We start from the raw sequence: 14,484 nt of genomic DNA on the forward strand, positions 1-14,484 counted from the left end.
GCATGTACAAAAAGCACAGCATTCAAGTGCAGAAATAGCAGCTTTCCTGAAAACAGAGCCCCAAAACTCAGGATGGTTCTGGGCTGCTTCTGCAGTGACACATCCTGATCATACATCAGCTGGAGTGCTCTGCCTGCAGGGAGATCATTGCTTAGGCAGGGTCACCAGCTCAGAAAACAAATTATAATACACTAGAATTTACCATTCATCATGAACTGCAGATTTTGTAAGGCACCATTAGTAGTCATAATGCTGCATTGTTGTCTAGTCCTGCATGCTCAAAGTTCCCTGCATTGATCCACTTTCCTTGCACTGGTCAGAAGGCAAATGTTGAGATCATAGTATGCTAACTCTGCATCAGATCTGGAAACGCAGTAATTTCTTCAAGTTTGCTTCTCAAGGGCTCGGAGCAGAACTGTTCTTGAGAGAACTCAAGTGGTTACCTTCTGTCCAATATACAAACTTTTCAAGCTTGCTTTTTAGAGAGCAGGGGAAGAAACAGTCACCACATGTCCTGTTAGAGCACAAGAGGAAATCTAGAAATACCTATCTCCAAACTGTAACAAGCAGTTATGAGAGGCATGAGAACCTACTAAATGAAGTAGTTCAGGCTCACAGGGTTGGATTCATCCAGTTTCAGCCATCTGAAAGTTTGGTGTCTGGACTGTAAGAATGACCTACGCTGGCTCTAGAGACGGTGAAAGATGTTTGCAAGGGTGTGCGGCTGGGGAGTGTCTGCTCCTTTAAAGCTATCAGGTCAAGGACCATTTTAATTGCAAGAGGGGTTAATAAGCAAGGGAGGAAGCCTGAACAAGAAGATATAGAGACATAAACTTGACACAAATTACCAGGGAGGCAGTGATGAGAACCAAACCAGGTCAGTCACACTCACTGATGAGGGCACACAGGAGTGTGCAAATGTCTGTTCCAGCAAGGTTACCTGATCAGGGACCTTGTCAATTGAGAAACTACAGGAAAAAGAGAGCAAACCAGAAACAGAATACATGGAAACACAGATCTGACAAAGCAGACATGGAGATCATGACAAGAAAAAAACCCCACCACTCACACAGATTGAGGAGATATTAAATGCGTGTGTGGATACTTCAGCTTTGTTACTGGTTGAACCTGCACATGGAAAGTGGCAGCCATGTCCCCCAACATGGGCAGAGACCCCAGATCTATGGGCAGGAGGGTCCTGGGCCATGGCAGCTGGAGGAGGCAGCCATGCACTTTTTCATCACTTAACAAAGTGTTGCTCTGAAGAGTGATTAATCCCATCCATCCTGAAATAGGTGCCTAGGAAACAAGGTCCAGGGACTCCCTAGGGTTTGTAATCTGAAATGGCAAGTGTTAAAAAACAACAACAACAACAACAAACAAACAACAACAACAAAGAAGACAAACCAAAACAGCAGCAACAACAACAACAACAACAAAACGGGTAACAGGGTTACAAGAAGGGAAAAAAAAAAAAAAGAGACAAAAAAACCCCACCAAAACCAAACCACACATGAAAAAACACAAGAAAAAGTGGGGAAAGATACAGTCTTTGGGGGTCTTGTAGAGCTGGCCCTGCAGAGCCTGTAGGTCCTTGACAGACACAAGATAATTTTTGCAGGTCACTGGTGAGGCTAGCATGATGCTAACAACTGCTACCCACCTTCCTCCCTCAGGTCCAGAAACAGGGATTTCATGAGTACAGAATTTGGATCCTTGAATCTCTGAGGAAATTTCCCAATTCTGTAATTGAGACAGGCAAATCCATGGCAGACAAGCTTTTAATCAATTGTCCATACGCTCTGCTGCTCTTCTCAGATCCCTTTATTTAGTGCCATTTTTCTCCCTCTCTCTCCATTTTCAACTGTTTTACTTGAATCTTCTCCATTTAATCTTTTTCCCTGGTGCTGACTTTAAGGATGTAGCAAGAGTGAATACTCAGTTTTGTCAGTGTCTGCTTTTTGCACTCCACCAGGTAGCACCTTTTGGCTGACACAGACGGTGTGCTCAGCACAAGCAGTTGAGAAAAGCATTATTTTTATAGGCAAGAATTACATCACCATTATAATTCTGTAGTTCTATAGAAGCACTTTTAAATGCAGAAATGAAGTAATCTCCAAGCACCGTGGAATGTTTGAAAGAGAATTAAGTAAGAGAGTTACATCCAGGAGAAGTAAACCAAGGGCTGCTGAGCACAAATAAGCAGTCACGGGATTGAGGCTATTTAAAAAGCAGCAGTTAAGAGGAGTTAAAATGGAAAATAGCAACAGTTGGCCAAACAGATGAGAGCACGCTCCTAGATTTGCTAAAGAAAATGAGAGTCTGGAGGTTGGAGGTTATGGCTGACACCAGGGAGCAGAAGTTGCAAGCAGACCTTTCGTTCGATGGCTTGCAAACCATGATCAAGGAATGGAATGGGAAGCTGAAATGAGGGAAGAGGATTAGATGATCCCATTATTTTGTAACACTGTGATATTCTGCAGATTATTTACTTCAACCTATTTTCTTTACATGCAGTGGAAAGGACCTGTAAAGAACATGCAGTTCAGACCGCTTGCCAGCACGAGACAGCCCCCTCTGCTATATAAAGAAACTTCTGGTAATTCTTGTGCTAAAAGTATTGGCAAGTTTTCCTTAATAGTACCAGAAAATTAACCAACATGCTAGTCATATAATGCAAAGAGTAGCTTTTAAAGTATGTAATCAATGCCCAGCACATGACAGTATTGGGATGGATTTTACCAGGCCAGACCACAACTATGCAGGATAATTACAATCTCAGCCTGAATCTACCCCCAAAATATGTGCTACACAACACATCCAGGGAGAGAAAAATGTGGTAGAGACCAGAGGGCCATGGAAGACTGAGAAAACAAACAAACTTTGAACTCCAGGTAGCATACCAATACCTGGAAATTGCAGCCAGATGGCTGATTATCAGCCTTCAACTTCACTTCAGGTACTACACTTTTGAAAGCAGAGATTTGACATCAGATTATGCAAACCTCAATTTTAGTAAATAAAGCCCGGCTACAGCACTTCTGAACTGAGTACTACCGAGTTCCCATCTTACGTCCTTGCACTAAGCACCCTGAGTATCACTTTCAGTCTCTTTTTTTTGTGTTTATTTATCTCACCTTCCTTGGGCATCGGAAATAATCTCCAAAGTTTATTTCAGGATGAGCTAACTTGCCATCTTCGAGATACTTTCAGAGAGCCTTACACAATCAACTCAGTTATAGATATTTTAATTTAAAATAAATAGGTTAAGGGCAAATTAACCTTATCCAAATGTGAATTGTAGCCAGGTGTACTGTAGCAACCCACTCTGATGATGTCAAAAGTATGAGCAGTCATGGTACGAGTTGACTCCCCTAGCATGAGGAATCTGAGCTAGACTCTGGACACTAACATCTAGACTCCTTTGGTAGCTGGTGACAGGAAGTAAACTCTATTCAGATGCAACTTATCTGATGTATTTTAGATACGTATGTAAGAATGAGCTAGATTGTTTCCCAGAAGTGTTAATTTCTCTTTCCTGACTACGAAGAGATGTCAGACATCCAGATCTCATTGAATGAGTCCCACACTACCTATTCAACAGAACACATGGCAATACCATTATATGCAGAATCGGTAACAAATGCAACTCACAGCCATCTGTAACACCTGCACATCTAGCAGCTTTGGATGTTCTGACAGAGCTTGTACACACTGAAAGGTGTTGAATCTTGCTGAGTAACTGTTTTTTGTCCCTTTGTTGTTCTATGTCTTCGATGTCTCTGCTGTTCCTTCTGCTACTTTTCCCAATGCTGGTGCAAAATAACTTACGTTAGGGAAAACATTTCCTGCTTAGTCCCTTGTTATTTTCCTAATAATTCCTGGCATTACACAGCTTTTCCTAGGGTGAACATCAAACATTTTCACTGAGCAATCTGCTATGACTCCAGGCTATCCTCCACAAGAGGTAGCAGCCAGTTTGGAGTCCATCATTCTATAGCCTCTTCGGGTCATTTTCCAGAATCCTTTGCCGTTATTGACTTTGAATTATATCTGCCATTTTGTTTCTGGCAATTCAGTAGAGACTCACCTTCAGCTCTTCACAGTGAGTTCTCGTTTTTACTGACCAGCTTAGTATATCTACAACTGAACATTTTTGTCAACACTCTGCTTTAATAATTGTAAACAGGTTCTGAAAAAAAAAAAAAAAACATCCAAACCAAATAAATCTGACTGAACTATGTATTTCTTGAACTCAGAGGGTTCTAATTAGCAGATCTCTCTGGATTTAGACCCATGTCAGACCACTACAGTCCTGTAGATTGTACAAATTCGAGAAACATCATAGTGCCAGACTGGTGATTGTGCCTCTTGATAGAGGCTCTCCTGGCTGCCATGTAACTCTAGACTTCTTCCACAAACCCTGGGCCAGGCCAGCCTGATCAGTCCTTGATCTCCCAGCTAACCCATGGTGCACAATATTCTGGAGTCAGAGGGAAAAGACACCCTACAGACACTAGAGGTGTTACCTGAGAACAGCAAAGGGTAAGGATCAAAAGCATAATTCCAAAAATGAGCCTGTCAGGCCTGCAAGAAGACAGATAAATTTTAAGTGAGTAATCACTGAAGCCTCCTGTGTAAAGAAAGCAAAGAGATCAATGCAGAAGCCAGCATGAGAACACAGGGAGCTGCCTGATGGGCTTGGACACACCAACAAGCACAGCAGGTATCCCGTGGCCTGCAGGTCTCTTCTGCTACATTTACTCACTTCTTGTTATTTTTTTGAAGAACCAAAAGGTAGTATTATTGTCATATTTAGGGTGATTTTTTTCTCCAGGTCTCACAGTAAGTAAACTCATCATGTGATTCAGCCCAGCTGTATGATACACTGCAGCTTGAAGTTAAGTTTTATATAACAGTGATAAATTACATTTACAATGCAAATACTGACAACCTCTCAGCTTTATAGCACTGTTACAGCATGTACAAATGTAAAAGCCACAGCTAGAAGAGCTCTATTGGTGAACTGACATTCTAGGTGTTATGTTGACTGACTGATCAGATCTGAAATGTATTTGAGATGGCAAATGCAGACCAAAACATCCCATGGTTCAAAGAAGCTGAAAAGTATACTGATGGGGAACAACTAGCTGAACAGTCATCAAAGGAAAAGTCTTGGCTCTGGTCTGTTGCTACTAGACATGCTAGTTCCATGTTACGTTCTCCTCATCCTGATTTCTGTTTTAATTGGACCCATTGCATTGAGGCAGGCAGTATGTTTTTAATGCAATTCCAACAAGTTTCAAGTTACTTTCAACAGATCACAGTTACTGAATTACTTTAACACTTCAAATGTTTCTAGCAGATGAATACTCACCTACACACTTTCATCTTTAAGTTGTTTCCCTTGAAGACGGGGGGGCGGGCGCTGCTATGAGAAACATAACAGTGTGCAGGCAGCAAAACCTACCTCTCTTCAGTGACTCCTCTGCTACAGAATAAGGAAGAAGTGAACCTGACCAGAGTCTGGGAGAAGAAAGCAGAAACCTAAAGGCTTGTTGTCAGTTCCCCAATTCACATTTGTTTGGAGTGACTTTTCTAGGGCATTCAAAGCATCACCTGTTCCATCTCTTCCAAATGTGGCATGAGTTAGGTGACACACAAAAGCAGAATACAGTGCATCTCAGGGCTTGTCTGGTACCAATATACATACAACGATAAAATAGGGAGATCCTACTCCAGACTCAGTGCTTTTGAAGTGATTCATGATCATTTAAATGATGAGTCCACTAGAGCTGATCATGCCACTGATCTGAATGGCTGGTCAGATTAGCTGTGCACATATGGTATGACATGACATCAGGTACCACACAAACTAAAGAGTAGGCAGCCTGTGAACGTCCCTGGGATTTGTTTTCCATAGTACCCAATAATGAACAATGCGGTCTTACTGGTTTAGTAACGGCACCTGTCACAAGATTCCTTCACACTGATGGACGATTTGCCACTCTCTGTACCCTTAATGCTTACACTGGCTCTTCCTAGCACCTTATACTCAAAATAGCCAAGCATGGTGCTCCAGCCTCATGGCCATTAACTGCTCAACATGATCTGCTGAGCAAAGGCTCCTTGCACTGGGAGCTGGGTGTTCTGCCCGCATCCATCCACTCCCCATCCCAGGGGATTTAGACCTAGTCACAGAGATGGACGCAGAGCACTCTCCACCTAGGCCTCCAATCCAGGTAATTAGGAGGTCAGTGCTGCCCATGGAGTAATCTGAAGAAGCTGGCATTCAGAAAGAGCCAGAAGAGGATCAGGCTGAAGGAGAAAGTTCCCAGAAGTGAGCACATTTACACCACAGGTCTTCAGTATCACCTGGCCAGAGAAAATGGGTCTGAAAGTGCAGGACATCAGCAAGAAAAGTTATTAACAGGGTCACCTTGAAAGAGATGAATGAAAAGTACAGGGAGCAATACACTTTCTGAGGAGGGGTCAGAGAAGGAGGTCTATTTAGCCTGGAGCCAAGGGGGGGATGATGTAATTCCTGTTCCACCACCTGCCACACCTCGTAGAAGAGGATGATCTAGAAAAGGCGATGTGACATTGCACCCTACAGGATATAGGCTTCAGGTATACGGTTATGAAACGTTCCTCTAAACAAGAAGTAAGATGCCGTCGGGTGACGATTTCACAAGGAAGACATCTTCAGCAAAAGCAAGCAGACTGAGTCACTGGCAAGTTAAACGTGCAGTTTTCTGCAATTTGAAAAATATCCATGGTCAATTTAAGACTATTCACCTTAGAAGCCTCAGACTGAACGGCCCAATTGATTTATTGAACTTCTGTCTTAACGATGCTGTGCTAAAAAATGTTAAAATGGCCTCGTATCAGAGCAAGATTCAGACTCCTGGAAAAATAAGAAAATGCTGAACCCAATTGCAGGCCTTTTTTTGAAAAATAATATGGCACATAAAAAACAGAGAACAGTTAAACCGGGAAAATACAGAGGGAAGACAGGATATTAAAATTGGCAAATGCCTTTCTTACAATTCAAGGACTAACTGTGCAGCCTCTATATATGAATAAACAGCACAGCAAGGCCTCAGTTTCTCACCACGCAAGCACAGGCAGGCTGCAGTGTCAGAAACATCACTGTGAAATATTGCAGCATTTTACTGTATGGCCCAATCACCACATATTAAGGAGGTTCCTGCTATGATAGTGCGGGCAAGCTAAATACAGTCACATCCCTGATGTGCAGCTTTACCCTGAGTAACCTCTGCGGAAAAAACTACGAAGCCACAGCTGCGCTCAAGAAACACAGGGCACCAGATCACAGGAGAAAGGGCCTGGGAGAGAAGGGAAAGGCGAGAGGGAACATTTGGGATAAATGGTGGAAAACTGAGGCACAACAAGGCTCCTCCAGAGTGAACCACAGCCCTTGGCTGCCTGTGCTCAACCACCACATGTGCCCATGGGGTGAGCGCAGAGGAGACAACAAGGCTGGCCGGGAGCACAGCAAAGGGAGGTACCTGGGGTTTGGGGAGGCATGGGATGTACCGGCACACCCCAAGAGATGGTAACGCACCATCAGGGTTTGCCAGCCCTTCTGCAACAGCCTGGCTCCCTCTTTGCTTTTTCTCCTCCTGGGTGGGCCCTGGGTCACCACACTTTACGGTTGGACTCGATGATCTTAAAGGTCTTTTCCAACCAAAACAATTCTATGATTCTTTTCCCATATAAGTCAAACCTCACCCCAGCATTCTGCACCCCACTGCTTCCCAGGATGACACTCCCTGTAGAAACCAATTTATTCTGGTATGAAATATCATGTGCCTGGTCTCTGCTTTAATTTTCTTGGAAAGCCTGAGCAAAATTAGTTCAGCTGCTGAGTTCTGTCAGAAATGGAAGGGGAAAAAATCCCAGCTCTTTCCCTGCAAGCTCCAAGTGGAATTTTTGCACTCTCATAAGTCAAAAATGCTAAACTCACTTCTGTTTCCAGCAAGTCTTAAAGGTCCCTCCAATAAAACTAGTTGTTAGCACAGATGTTGGGGCTGTGGAAGTGGCGGGAGTGAAGCATTGTGGCCTCTGCAACATTCATCTACATTTTTCAAACTGAGTTAAAACATCTCTGTTAAAGGATGCTCCTCTGCTAACAGCCCATCAGCTTGGGCAGATGAGTCCCAAGGGCCTGCATAAACCCCATATGCCCTTGCTTCTTGAAGGAGACAAGGTTTGATTAGGTAAAATTCGGAAACTCTTTAGTAAGAAACTAAACTTCAGAAGGCAGGACAGACTGGAAATCAGGCTACCTGTGTAGCAATATGTATAGTTTCTATTTTTTTTTTCCCTCTAGTCCCCTTCCTCACAAAAAGAGAGGGGTAATTTTCCTCCCGGAGCAGCTGTTTTTACTGCCACAGAGCTCACAGCCAAGGCTGAAAGGATGAGGATGCTGCGGAGTTTTCTTCTCCATGCCACACAAGGCCCAGCTTTCCAGCCCCAGGTTTGAGTTTCCAGTGCTGCTCCTTGTCTCCTCACTCAGAAAATGATGGGATTAAAACAGGGGTGGGGAGAATGGTTCTTGGACTGTAAAATAGGCAAATACATTGAGAGAGAACAGAGTTGCACTGTCAGAAGGGAAATGCTCTGATATATAGTTACTCCTAAAAAGCTCCCCCCTTAAATGGGGTGATTAATGGCATTAAGCGCACCTCTCGCTGAAAACCTTTTTAAGCCCTCAGCTTGAAATAAAGCTGATAAATGGCTTTTCTAGTGCAGGTTTATCTGTTCTGCCACGTCACTTCTCATGACGTGAGTGGAGGCAGCGAGTCATTTCCACACAGATGAAGGGTGACACTCTCCTGTTGCCAGGGTGCTGGTTTTTACTGCTGCCTTAAATGTCGATGGGCTGCACAGTTACAGACAAGTGACCTCTTACCGCTGAGAGGATGCTCTTCCACCTGCAAGATGGAGAAGCCTCTTCCTTGGGGTGATGTTTGACAGCAATGTGTTAGAAGTGGTTTAGGAATAGCAGCCTACTGTAACCCTGCCAGAGTTTATCTTTTGGCATTAACTATTGTGTGTGATTTTTGTGGCTCTGCTGGACTAGGGATGAAGAAATCTGAGAAAACCTGGTGTATACGTATGCATGTGCACACACAAAAAAATTAGACTCCTACTCTACAATCTGATTCCACTCTACTAAATGGAAAAATCAGTACACACACACACACACACCTTGGGCACCCTGAAAAGCTGCAGCCTGATGACAAAAGCAAACTGGAAAAGGACTGGTAGCTACAAGCACTGTATCTCTGTTTGAGGGTGGGCACTATGCTGAGCTCAGAGCAGGTCAGAGCTCAAGTGACACAACGCTGACACTGTCAGAAGTGAGATGGCCCTGAACCATAGGTGAAGCAAGGGGGTGGGAGCCTCCCCCTTTCTCCTGCACAAGCACTGGGCTGCAGCCATGATCCTGCTCACTTTCCCCTCCAGCCCAACAAACAGCAGCTTCATTGTGAAGCAGCTCACAGACCAGGGAGGTTACAGCACTCCAGAGATGCCCTTCACTCTAGGCAGTCCCAATCCTGGGGTAAACATTCCCCTCCAACACCATCCCCTTCTCCTCCTCCATAGGAAAGGGACCTTCAAAGGTCATCTAGTTCAACCCCCCTGTGATGAGCAGGGACATCTTCAACTAGATCAGGTTGCTCTCCCCTCCTGTAGTTTAAAACCATTACCCCTTGTCCTATTGCAACAGGCCCTGTTAAAAATTCTGTCCCCATCTTTCTTATAGGCCACTTTTAAGTACCAAAAGGCTGCAGTAAGGTCTCCCTGAATGGTCTTCACCAGTCCCCGTTTAAAAGCCACTATGTTTGAAAAGGCAGCATCTTCACAAGGCAGACCCTGACAGCTGCAGGAGCTGAGGCCCCATGCAGCCACATCTTGGAGCCAGGGCACAGTGCCCTGGTGCTGCAGAGCCAAGAGGCCTCCAGCTGGGGATGGTCCCAGGGTCACCCTTTTGTACTAAATAACTGTTAAAGGACTTCCTTCATTTCTGAGCTGCCCCAGCATACATTTAGGTTGGCACCTTGTCTTCTTTTGCACAAAAGATGCCTGATTCAAATGGGGATACCAGGGGAATCACTGCCTGATGTGTATTTCCATAGGGCATTCAAATACGATCTGGGGTTGGGGGGAAAAACGCATTGCATTGTAAAACCTGTGTGTGGCAGCCCTGCTGTGCACCTGCGTGGGCAAAGACCCAAGCCTCAGTGCATCTGGTGAGCAAGAGCATGACTTGACTTGCACCTGGTGCTGAAGAGATTTGATCCAGCCTTGACTTCTGAGGGGGTCAGGAGAACAAACCCAGCACACGCACCATCAGGATGCAACCCCTGCTACCCCACACGGCGACAGGTTTCTATTGCTTTTGAGGCTCAGTCTTGGGGAGGAAAAACAAAACAAAACAAAATGAAAAACCAACCAAACAGACAAAAATTGATAAGGTTCTGTTGGAGAAAAATAAAATTGAGTTTTTTCTTTTCAGTTTTGAAGAACAGTTGACCTTCCTTACTTCATTTCAATGATTCACTATATGCTTTCCCCTCCTTTATTTTCTGATCCTGACATCACTGCATACCTCACCCCTGGAAACCAGAATCTTTCACTAGAACATACAACCTACTTCAGCACAGGAGATCCACAATGTCGCCCACACGTGAATGGGTGAGTACACAGACCCTAATCCTGCCAAATTTTCAGTTTTTTCCAATAGTGGGAAAAAAATATTTGAACAAAGAACAGGATTTTTTAGGAATAAGAAAACTTCCTGCAGACTAGGAGTGAAAAGTCACCTGACTCTCTGCCTGATGAATCTGCGGCTGAGTCATCCTCCGTTCTTTGGCAAAAGCCACCGAATTATTTATCAGAATTCTTAAGAAAGGAAGCCGGAAAGTATAATATTAATTTTCTGACTAGTATGAGCTCAAAAATAAGTGTAGTTTCTTGCATTCTAGCATTTCCATTAAAATAATAAAAAGTAATACGATATAAATCTAAAATATATTTTAAAAGCAATCCAGAAAAAAACAACACACCAAAGAAGAGTCACCATATTTTCTCCACAAATATACATCTTCATATATTTGTAAAGAGTGCATAATCAAACAACCACAGCAAGAAAAGAAAACAGTCTCTGGACTTTGCTTATGTAAACACCAACAGTCGAAAAAAGCAGTTTAGTATGGATCCTTCACAGCCTTTTGGTGACTGGCATTTTGTGTAAGAAATAAAAATCTGCTTGCCATCTCGTATGTCCATTTTGGAAAACAATTTTTCACACTTGTGTTGGACAACAAGCAAAACCTACCTTACGCTCCAGCAAATTCTGCAGGGAACCTGCTGGACTAGGTAGTTTCAAACCACGTCAGCAAAAATTAACAGTGAAGGAAAAGCTTCTTTCCCCAAATACACTTACTAACCCCCTAGGCAAGATAATCCTCATTCCTTTATAAGCTTAAACACATCCATCTGTACAACAGTAACTTCCTTCAGGCATCCAGAAAAAAACAAACACACACACAAAAAACCCAAGCAGGGAATGCAAGCAAAACAGTATTGCTGCTCTCCCTCCGCGTGACTGGGTGATGATGGCTGCTTATATAAATACAGAATTCAGCGGACACCCGAAGGAGCCACATAGCAAAACACGGGGACAAAGGGCCTTCTTCAGCTTCAAAGCTGCGTCTGGCAGCATTTCTGCTGGCGATGTCAGCTGGAATTCCAGCTCAGGGCCAGCGGGCAGCCCCTGCACCTGCGAACCTGCTGCTCACAGAGAAACGCTGCTGCTTCGTTTTCCAGCAGCAACTCTGCCCATCGGAGCTGGAGCTCCAGGACAGCAGCACGACAGCAACTGGCAAATCGATTTTTCGAGGAATTGTGTTGCTTACCTGCAGTGCAACATCATTTAGCCCAGTCCCAAAGATTTTAATAGCATCCTTTCTTGGGTGGTATGGCTGCAAAAGCAGTGATGTCATGGGGAGGAAGCAGTAACAACCATGTGACTGCATCCTCCCTCTATAGCATATCTGATAGGAGGCAGAGGGAGCTGGACCCGTCTGTAATCCCGCAGGATTAAACCGCAAGCTTCTTTACTCTGCCCTGCCTATTAGGTCACCATTAGAACACGAGCTGCTTTCCCCCCTCCTCCCACCCACACCCCCACCAACCTGAGCTAATTATTATTAAAAGGGTTTGTGGATTTTTTTGCAACAGCAGCAACAATCCCATCTTGCACATGGAAAAAGCGCAGTAAGTATGCTGTGTGCAAACCAAAAAATATCCCTGTTGACTCTGCAGCAACACCCAGGTGTCGTATTTTCTTTCGTCGCCATGAATGTGTAATCACAGCAGCTTGGAAATGAGACAAACCACAATTTCACCATCCCTTGCATTTTCCCTTCTCCCCGTGCTCCTTTTCAAGCTTACCCAGACTGACTTCCCTCCCTGTTCTGCGTCACATTCAAGCTTTGCAAACCCACCTCAAGGGTTCCACCCTGCTACCTTCCCTTCTTTATTCTCCCCACCACCCATCCATCCCTTACTTCACTTGCAGCCTTCTGCCTTTTCTTCTGTGAAACTGCCACTGCCTGAGAGATTCTCTCCTGTGTGCCGGCCAGGTCCCTTTCTCAAAACTTCTTCATAAGTTTGCCCATGAAATATTTTATAGCTAGAACATCCTAAAACATCTTATTAGAAAAAAAAAAAATCCAAACTTTCATATTTTGGTTAACTGAGTATTACATCTCAGAACCACATTTTGGGGGAATTTTGCAGGTTTGGTTTGTTTGGTTTTTTGTTGTTGTTTGAGGTTTTTATATGTATATATAATTTTATCATACTCTACAACATATTCAAATTCTACAACAAAATCATAATTTCCAAAGTTCTGGTTGTACAAACTTTGTACAAGACACTGGGATCATGTTCTGCAAGGCAGAGGCTGTAGCTGTTCTTTGTGAAGATCGTGTACGTGCTTGACCACATGCACAGTGTTTTATTTCAGGACATTCACCTTACTGCTCATTTTCCCATATTTGAATATTGTGCAGATTGACTTCACCCCTCAGGGTACTCAGGGATGTGCTCTGTATTACCAAGGAGATGCAACAGCCAGGTAGAGGGAGATCTTGCACAGGCATACATGAAAACATTCAGGGGTGGCTGAAGGCATGTGTGTGTATCAGGATAGTGTGTATCAGGACTAGTGTGGCCAGCAGGACTAGAGAAGTGATTGTCCCCCTGTACTCGGCACTGGTGAGGCTGCACCTTGAATCCTGTGTTCAGTTTTGGGCCCCTCACTACAGGAAAGACACTCAGTTGCTGGAGAGAGTTCAGAGAAGGGCAACGAAGCTGGTGAGGGGCCTGGAGCACAAGTCTGATGAGGAGCAGCTGAGGGAACGGGGGCTGTTCAGCCTGGAGAAAAGGAGGCTGAGGGGAGACCTGATCGCTCTCTACAACTACCCGAAAGGAGGTTGTAGCATGGAGGGGGTTGGTCTCTGGTCTCTTCTTCCAGGTAGCAAGTGATAGGACAAGAGGAAATGGCCTGAATTTGCACCAGGGAAGGTTCAGATTGGATACTAGGAAACATTTATTCACAGAAAGGGTTGTCAGGCATTGGAACAGGCTGCCCAGGGAAGTGGTGGAGTTACCATCCCTGGAGGTGTTTAAAAGGCATTTAGACAAGGTTCCTGGGGACATGGTTTAGTGCCAAAGTTTGGTTATGGTTGGACTCGATGATCCTGAGGGTCTCTACCATCCAAAACAACTCTACCAATTTATGATAAAGACCAAGGTGCACAACTCTGGCAGACTTTTTTTGTCCTCATATATCTGGAGAAATGTTTAGGGATGTGCGAAGCGGGCAGCCCGGTCCAGCCAAGACAGTTAGTTAGCACAGGGTGTACAAAACCTTCTTTCAGAATGGCTGCCTGGGTCCTCCAAGACTTGTCTACAAGCTGAAGAAAATCCCTGTACTCCTTATTTCTCACATGGTCTCCCCACACAGAAGCCACATTTTGGATTTTACTCTGAAACTTGAACACTTTGCTCGCTTCACCTGAAGCTCCCACATCTTTCTGGAGCATGGAACACACCTTTAGAGAAGAGATTGGTTCTGCCCTTCACACACAGCACTGCAGGTCACCCTTCCCTACCACTTATAGATCAGCAACAGGCCCAGGCCTATTCCAACCATGTCAGTGAGGTGTGGAGAAGTGATAGAAGTCCTGCCTTCCTGCTGGCATCTGCTCTGCGTAACCATTAAAATCAGTATTAATAGGCAAACTGAATTCTCTGGAGGAAGTTAAACAAACACTGAGCACTTCATTATTTTCTTGATAATGTATCTGCAATTTTCCATAATCAGTTTATAAGAGGGAAATACGCAAAACAGCAAACGGCATTCAGTTGCTCAGACACAAA

At 44.2% G+C, this 14,484-nt stretch overlaps 1 protein-coding gene across 2 annotated transcripts in view; it reads right to left on the reverse strand.

The window, feature by feature from the left end:
* CLCN4 (chloride voltage-gated channel 4) overlaps window positions 1-12,057 on the reverse strand; it is a 47,745-nt gene extending 35,688 nt beyond the window's left edge. For both annotated transcript variants that reach the window (XM_071812978.1, XM_065856337.2), the window contains exon 1: window positions 11,952-12,057. The gene's annotated coding sequence lies outside the window, so the exon portion shown is untranslated. The remainder of the gene's footprint in view (window positions 1-11,951) is intronic.
* Between the last annotated feature and the right edge of the window lie 2,427 nt (window positions 12,058-14,484).

Source organism: Patagioenas fasciata, chromosome 1 (assembly GCF_037038585.1).
Source record: "Patagioenas fasciata isolate bPatFas1 chromosome 1, bPatFas1.hap1, whole genome shotgun sequence".
NCBI classification, from domain to species: Eukaryota; Metazoa; Chordata; class Aves; order Columbiformes; family Columbidae; genus Patagioenas; species Patagioenas fasciata.